Below are 9208 nucleotides of genomic sequence, written 5' to 3' on the forward strand. Positions count from 1 at the left end.
TTTTATCATGAAGGGGTGTTGGTTTTTTTTAAAGGCCTTTTAATGAGATAGTCATGTTGTTTTTGTCTTTCAGTATGTTTATATGGTGGATTACATTTATCGATTTACATATGTTGAATCATCCCTGTATCTCTGGAATGAAAGCCTACTTGACCATGGCAGATAGTCTTTTGATGTGTTCTTGTATTTGGTTTGCCATTATTTTATTATTTTTGCATTTATGTTCATAGAGGAAATTGGTCTGTAATTCTCTTTGTGTGATTTGGGTATCAGGGTAATAGTGGTCTCATAAAATGAATTGGGCAATGTTCCTACTGTTTTTATTTCATGGAATAATTTGAGTATTGCTATTAACTCTTCTTTGGAAGTCTGGTAGAATTCTGTGCTAAAAGTCTCTGGCCCTGGACTTTTTTGGGCTGGTATACTTTTAATGAGTGCTTCTATTTCACTAGGGGTTATAGCTCTGTCTAAATTGCTTATCTGACCTTGATTTAACTTTGGTAAGGGGTATGTATTGAGAACGTTATTCATTTCTTTTAGATTTTCCAGTTTGGTGGAGTACAGGTTTTTAAAGTATGTCCCTATGATTCTCTGGATTTCCTCAGGGTTTGCTGTTATCTCCTACTTTTCATCTCTAATTTTGTTAATTTGGATCTTCTCTCTCCGCCTTTTAGTTAATTTGGATAAGAGGTTGTCAATCATTGATTTTCTCAAAGAACGAGCTTTGTTTCATTGATTTTTTGTACTGTTTTTATTTGTTTGTTTCTATTTTATTGATTTTAGCCCTGAGTTTGACTATTTCTTGCCAACTACTTGTTTTGGGTGTGATTTCTTTTTTGTTCTAAGACTTTCGGATGTGCTGTTAAGTTACTATTATGAGATCTCCCCAGTTTTTTAATGTAGGTACTTACTGCTTTGAACTTGCCTCTTAGAACTGCATTTGTTGTGTCCTAAAAGTTTGGGCATGATATGTGTTCATTTTAATTCAGTTCTAGAACGTCTTTAATTTCTGTTGACCCATTTTTCATCCAGTGGTAAGTTGTTCAACTTCCATGAGTTTGTAAGTTTTCTGTTGTTTCTTTTGTTGATATCCAGCTTAATCCGTGGTGGTCCGTTAGGATGGAGGGTGTTATTTGATTTTCTTGTGTCTGTTGAGACTTGCTCTGTGTTATAGTATGTGGCCAATTTTGGAGAAAGTTCCATGAAGGGCTGAGAAGAAGATTTATTGTTTTGTGTTTGAGTGAAATGTTCTGTGAATATCTGCTAGGTACATTTAGTTTATAACATGTGTTAGCTCCAGTATTTCTCTGTTTAGTTTTTGTCTGAAAGATTTGTCTGTTGGTGAGAGAGGGTATTGAAGTCTCTCCCACTATCAGGATGTGAGCGAGCATCAATATGTGATTTAAGCTGTAGTAGTGATTCTCTTATGAACTTGGGTGCCCTTGATTTGGTGCATAGATGTTAAGAATTGCAATGTCCCCTTGGTGGACTTTTTCCTTTGATGAGTGTGTAGTGTCCTCTATCTTTTCTGATTAGTTTTGATTTTAAGCCTACTTTGCCAGCTATTAAAATGGCTACACCAGTTTGCTTCTTAGGTCCATTTGCTTGGAATATGTTTTTTCATTCTTTTATCCTGAGGTGATGTCTATCCTTGTTATTAAGGTGTGTTTCTTGGTTGCAGCAGAAGGATGAATCCCATTTATATCTATTCTGATAGTCTGTGTCAATTTACTGGAGAATTGAGACTAGTTAGTTGAGAAATCTCAATGAGCAGTGTTGGTTGATATGTTATTTTGTGTGTGTGTGTGTGTGTGTGTGTGTGTGTGTGTGTGTTTCCCTCTTTTGGTTTGCTGGTCTGGGATTATTTCTTGTGTTTTCTTGGGTGTGATTAACTTCTTTAGGTTGGAGTTTTCCTTTTAGCTCATTCTGTAGGGCTGGCTTTGTAGCTAGATAGTGCTTAAACTTGGTTTTTATCATGGGATATTTTATTTTATCCATCTATTGTGATTGAAAATTTTGCTGGGTATGGTAGTCTGGGCTGGCATCTGTGGTCTCCTAGAGTCTGCAGCACATCTGTCCAGGCCCTTCTGGCCTTTAGAGTCTCCATTTAGAAGTCTCTGTTTTCCGTTTTCCATTGAGAATAATATATGTTATTCTAATAGGTCTGCTTTTATATGTTACTTGGTCTTTTCCCTTGCAGCTTGTAATAGTTTTTTTTTTTGTTCTGTACATTTAGTGTTTTGATTATTGTGTGCCAAGGGGACTTTTTTTTCTAGTCCAGTCTATTTGGTGTTCTGTATTCATTCTTCTTATACTTTGATAGGCATTTTCTCCTTTAGGTTAGGGAAATTTTCTTTTATGATTTTGCTGAAAATATTTTCTGTGCCTTTGACCCCCCCCCCGCCCCCCCTGCATTCCTCTATTTCTATTATTCTTGGATTGGTTGTTTCTTAGTGTCCTAGATTTCCTGGCTGTTTTGTGCTGAAATTGTTTAGATTTAACGGTTTCTTTGACTGAGGTATCCATTTCTTCTACTATGCCTTCAATGCCCGAGATTCTCTCTTCCATCTCTTATATCTTGTTGGTATGGTTTGCCTCTGAGGTTCCTGTTTGAGTTATTAGATTTTTTTTATTTCCAGATTTCCCTCAGTTTGGGTTTTCTTTGATTTTATTTCCACATTCAGGCCTTGGACTGTTTTATTAATTTCCTTCCACTGTTTTTGTTTTCTTCAAGAGATTTATCCATTTCCTCCTTAAGGACCTCTATCATGTTCCTAAAGGCTATTTTAATGTCTGCCTGGTGCCCCGTTCTTGGGGCCTGCTGTGGAAGGACACTGGGATGTATTGTTTTGATTGTGTTTTCATGTTGTGTCTAGGCATCCGGGTTTGGAAAGTTTGTAATTTTAGGTGCTGCTCTGGGGTCTTTGTCTTTGCTAAGTGGTTATTTTCTTCCTTGGTTTCTGTAGCCTGGGATCCTGTGTGTTGTAGGGAATTCTTCTGGGACCTTGCTAGGGGTTCAGGGTAAAATGTGTTGCTAGGTATTGAGAGCTGATACTTAGGAATGGGGAATGGTGCTGTGGGGTTCATAGGAGGGAAGAAATCAGGGTGTTTCGGCAGGATATGCTTGGTCACTTGGGAATGGAGGCAGAGAGAGAGGAGAGGCCACAACAGGTAGTCTGTTGAGCTACCTGCTGTCAGCTCTCATCTCCCTGAGAGCTGGGGATGAGACTGGAGCACTGGATATGGAGGGGAGGAGGGAGAGTGAAGTCTGAGTTCACCTACCTGCTTTGCTGGCTTACCTGCTTCCCAGTCAGGCTTGGCCAGTGGGTTTCCAGGGAATGCTGTTGGAGTTGGGGCTGGGAAAGCAGGGTGAGTGGGGAGGGAGGGAAGGTTGGAGGAGAAGATCTGAATAATCGAGAGGAGGGGAGTCACAGCAGATGATCTGCTTCAGAGTTTGGGGTGAGATGGTGTCTGTGGGATTGGATTTAGAGAGGTGAATACCTTCAGTTAGTCTATCTGCTTCCCTAGCTGGAGTGGGCTTTGGGTTCCCAGGGAATGCCTGCTAGAGTTGGGTGTTTTTTTTTTTTTTTTTCTTTCCTCTTTTGCTCTTTTGGGAGGTCCACTACCCAGGTCCCAAATAAATTACATGGAGGCTTATTCTTTCTTATGAATGCCCGGCCTTGTCTTGGCTTGTTTCTAGCCAGCTTTTCCTAACTTATTCTGTCTGCCTTTTGCCTCTGGGATTTTACCTTTCTCTATTTCTGTATATCTTTTCTTTCCTTCTCACTCTGTGGCTGGCTGGGTAGCTGGGTGGCTGGCCCCTGGAGTCCTCCTCCTTCTCTTGCTCCTAGATCTTCTCCTCCCAGATCTCTCCTCCTCTTTTATTCTCTCTTTGCCTGCCAGCACCTATTTCTCTCTCCTGCCTCACTATTGGCTGTTCAGCTCTTTATTAGACCAATCAGGTATTTTAGACAGGCACAGTAACACAGCTTCACAGAGTTAAACAAATGCAACATAAAAGGATGCAACACATCTTTGCATCATTAAACAAATGTTCCACAGCATAAACAAATGTAACACATTTTAAAACAATATGCTATAACATTTGGGGCTGGGATGAAGGCTAGGGGGGTTGGGAGGGAAGTTTGGGATTCACACTGGCCACTCAGTGGGAAGGTCTGTGTGATCCTCCAGGATGGGGGTGGGGAGGTGGGGGTGGGGGGTGGGGAGGGTAGGCTACAGGGAGAGGAGGGGAGGCTACAGCAGGTTGTTTTGTGCAGAGCTGGATATGAGACTGGTGAAATGGATTTGGAGGAGGGGAGGAGAGGGTGAAGATCTGTAGTTAGCCTACCTGCTTCCCTGCCAGAGTTTATAACATGGCTTTATCACATCAGCATGTGATAGTCATGTGTCTGTTAAAGCAACCAAGAGAAGAAATGTATATTATTCTGTATTTACACACTTATTTGCCATTTTTGGTGTCTTCCCTCAAAGATTCAAATTTCTGTCTAGGCTCTGAAGGACTTAGGTTTTTTGTTTTTAATAGTTTTCATTTATTTGAAAATGACTTGACTTACTTTCCTTTGGGATATGGGAATCAGAGCAGTGTGGTTTTGTCTCCTATCACTTTAAGGATATTCTTTTTTTTTTAATTTTTATTTTACAATACTATTCAGTTCTACATAACAGCCACAGATTCCCCTATTCTCCCCCTTCCTGCCCCCCTCCCCTTCCCCCCAGCCCACCCTCCATTCCCACCACCTCCAGATCAAGGCTACCCCCCGAGGACTGAGATCGACCTGATAGACTCAGTCCAGGCAGGTCCAGTCCCCTCCTCCCAGAATGAGCCAAGCGTCCCTGCATAAGTCCTAGGTTTCAAACAGCTATCTCATGCAACAAGCCCAGGACCTGGTACCACTGCCTAGATGCCTCCCAAACAGATCAAGCCAATCAACTGTCTCACCTATTCAGAGGGCCTGATCCAGTTGAGGGCCCCTCAGCCTTTGGTTCATAGTTCATGTGTTTCCATTCGTTTGGCTATTTGTCCCTGTGCTTTATCCAACCTTGGTTTCAACAATTCTCGCTGATATAAACCCTCCTCTTTCTCGCTAATTAGACTCCCAGCGCTCCACCCGGGGCCTAGCCGTGGATGTCTGCATCCAGATTCCTCAGTCCTTGGATGGGGTTTCTGGCACAACTATTAGGGTGTTTGGCCATCCCATCACCAGAGTAGGTCAGTCCCGGCTGTCTCTCGACCATTGCCAGCAGTCTATTGTGGGAGTATCTTTGTGGATTTCTGTGGACCTCTTTAGCACTTTGTTTCTTCCTTTTCTCATGTGGTCTTCATTTACCATGGTCTCCTATTCCTTGTTCTCCCTCTCTGTTCTTGAGCCAGGTGGGATTTCCCGCTCTCTTTCCCTCAACCCTCACCGTTCATTGCTCCCACTCATGTCCAGGCTGTTCATGTAGATCTCATCCGGGATAGCTCAGCTGTTAAAGGCTAGGCTCACAACTTTAAGGATATTCTTTATTGTTGTTGTTGTTTTTCCAGACAAGGTTTCTTTGTATAGTCCTGGCTGTTCTGGATCTCCCTCTGTAAACCAGGCTGGCCTCGAACTCACAGAGATTCGCCTGCCTCTGCCTCCCCAGTGCTGAGATTAAAGGCGTGCGCCGCCACAACCAGCCGGCGAGGATACTCTTTTTGTTGTCAGTCCAGAGCAGCTTTGTGGCTAGCCTGGTGCTGGCTTTGTGATGCTGCAGTCTCTCTGCAATGTGTGCTTTTCCTTGACCTCTCAGAATCTAATCTTTAGCTTTCGACAGTTAGAGTGTGTTGACACGTGGCTTTTCATTACACGTTTCCTGTTGCATTGTTTTTCACATCTTTCTCAGTTCGAGATTTATATTAGACTGCTTAATATTGCACCATGGATCCTTGAGTTTCAACCAGCTAGTCTTCAAGCTCATGGAGTCTTCCTCAGTCACCTCCATTTCCCCACTTTGGCCATTTTGTTAATTTTTTTTATTTCTGTTACTGTGATTTAATTTCTATACTTTTCAATTTTATTATTTCTATTTCCTCATTGCAATTCTGCATCATTCATTTATTATGCCTATGTTTTCATTTAAATTACTTCATATATTTATAATGAAAATTCTTGTCTCACCCCAAAATGAATGCCACGTGGGGATTGGTTTCTAATGTCCCTTCACCCCTTCCTTGACATTGTAATTTCTGTTTTCTGTAGCTAATAACCTGATTATACAGAACACTGTGAATAGTCAATCTAGAGAGTCTAGTCTCAGCTACTTTTGTCTGAGAAGAGTAATTTCTTGTTCCTTGAATTAGAAGATCTAGCTTGACTCAGACTCCAGACTCTCTTGCCTCAGCTAAGCAGTGGTGAAAAATCCCCGCCATTTTCTTCCAGCTCCTGGCTATTGATTCTCTTGGCTATTCTGGAATTTTCTGCATGAAGTCATACTGTGGTGTTAACCAGGAATTTGGGTACAGCTTATATTCTGATTATTTTTAGGATAATACCTTTTGTGAGAGCCTGTCTTTTTTGGTACCTTCCTTCTCATACCCCTTGCTCCCCTCTCACGGTCTGCTATTTAGTTTCATAGTTTATACCCATTCTCATTCCCCCTTCTTTATATACATATAAACGTTAAAATTCAGTATACATAAAATAGAGAGAATGTGTGATTTTTGTCTTTCTAAAACCTAATCAATCTGTTTAATACTTTTCAGATCTATCCATTTCTGAAATCTCATGAACATCTAGGCTGGCTCCCCTTCCTGGCTATTGTGAATGGTACAGTAATAAACATGCCTCATGAGTCCCTCCTTGTCTTAGTTAGGGTTTCTGTTGCTGTGAAGAGACACCATGACCATGGCAACTCATATAAGGAAACTGTTTAATTGAGGGGACTTGCTTACCGTTTCAGATGTTCAGTCCATTATCATCATGGTGGTGTGCAGGCAGACATGGTGGTGTGCAGGCAGACATGGTGGTGTGCAGGCAGACGTGGTGGTGGAGTAGTAGGTGAGAGTCCTACCTCTTGCAGGCAACAGGAAACCGACTGAGACACTGGGCAGGATCCTGAGCACAGGAAACCTCAAAGCCCGCCCCTACAGTGACACACTTCCTCCAACAAGGCCACACCTATTCCAAGAAAGCCACACTCTCTCGTAGTGCCACTCCCTGATTCTGGGGGGCAATTACATTCCAGCCACCATACTCCTTATCCATGCTGAGACATTGACGGGCTTGACCATGTGTAGGTCCTGTGTAGGCATAACCACAGCTGTTGTGAGTTCACCCCACAATGGCCACCTCGTGTTTAGCAGACAATATTTCATGGCTCACTTCCCCATCTTCTGGATCTTATTATTCTTCCCATTCCCTCTTTTGTGATGGTCCCTGAGCCTCAGTGGTGGTTGATATAAATGTCTCATTTAAGGGCTTATAAGATGTCTCAGTGGATAAAGGTACTTCCTGCCAAGACTGAAGACCTTAATTTGATCTCTGGGACCCAAATTTTGGAAGGAGAGGACCAGCTCCTTTAAGTTGTCTTCTGACCTCCACACCTATGTTGTGACATGTGTGTGTGTCCACATAACACAAATCAATGTCACCAAAAAAATAATAAACTTTCCATTCGTATCTGGGCACTCAGCAGTCCTTTCTTCTCGGCACTTGGATGAGTTGGGAGTCTTTGCACCGACTCTGGAACCTGCATTTTAAACGAGTCTTTAGAACATAGCCTGCTCTCCAAGCCCCGTCCCTGCCAAGGGATCTTCTTCTTCTTCCAGGAATGAAGACGTTGGAACTAGAATTGTCCACTTGTCAAATGGTGTCCCTGCTGAGAGCTCCGCATTCACTGCCACACATGCCTATTTTCCTCACCCACCTCTGCCCATCAGTGCCAACGAGCCCTGGTTCTGGCTTAACCATTCACCATGCCCTGGCATTACAAATCCAGTATACTCCCTTATAAATTAGAGGTTGTAATGTTTCAACCACCTCAGAGGCTTAAAGACCAGCATAGAAGTGAAGCATTATGAAAATAAATTATTAGTGTTGAGGCTCAGAGAAATTCACGTCTGAGGAGAAGTGAGCTAAAAGGAGAGTTTTTGTGTTGTTTCCTGATACAGCATATACATCTTTGCCATCACAGAATCTACACCAAGGTGGCAATGGCTCTGTTGGAGGTATCACCACTACTGCCGCATCCCTCTAATTTCTTCAACTTGACTATCCCCCACAGGTGTGGATAACAATCTACATGGCAGTGACCCCCTCCCCACCCCACCCCCCACTGGCCACCATAGTGTCCCAGCGACCACAGTGCTTATGCTGTCTTATCAGAGGGTTGACAAAATCAGCTCCCTGCTGCTTTCTCGTTGTTCAGAATCCAATTCAACATCTCTGGCCACAGCATGACAATCATCTGGCTCCACACTGTAGATCTTTACTGCAGCGGCCTTAGGAAGCCAGAGTCAAAAGTACGCTCCTTTATCCTAGGAAGGTTAAGCCTGCAGTTCCTTAAGGAATGAGCCACTGTGAGGGCCAGACCCACATTCATATGGGACAACTGCTCCATCCCCAACTTCAAGATGTCAAAGGGGCTATGTTCGGAAGCAACCTGCTGCTTTATGGGTCAATAATCATTCTGGGGAAACTGAGTCTGATTGGAATGGCCCAGCAGGGAGATTGATGGGGGCCGGATTGTACTGGACTTTGTTTCAAAAGGACAGTTAGAAACCTGACACTGGACTGGGGGCCTAACCTCTAGGCAGAAGGCAAGAAGATTCTTCTGTGACCTCTGTCTATCCTTGTAGATACACATCTTGCAGCATGCTGCTACCATTCAGTATTTCCCAGTTTCATTTCTATGGCATAGAGCAATGTAGCCATTTAGGGGGATGCTGGATGTGGAATCATCCAAAATTCAGAAAGCTACATTCTGGTCCCGCATCTGCTGCTATGGGGCTTCAGTCTGCTGATGAGAACAGTGAGTGTGAAGGGACAGTTGGGTGGAATGAGACCTAGCCGGTGGTTCCTCTCGGATGTTACAGGAGCAGCTTCCACTCCCGACATGTCTTACTCCCCAATGTCTCGTATGCCCATGGACCCACTGTGTTGCAGTTCCTGAAGATGTTTTGAAGATAAAATAAATTACTTGAAAAAAGTCCTCAGACCACTGA

The sequence above is a fragment of the Peromyscus leucopus genome, chromosome 9 (assembly GCF_004664715.2).
Source record: "Peromyscus leucopus breed LL Stock chromosome 9, UCI_PerLeu_2.1, whole genome shotgun sequence".
Classification (NCBI taxonomy): Eukaryota; Metazoa; Chordata; class Mammalia; order Rodentia; family Cricetidae; genus Peromyscus; species Peromyscus leucopus.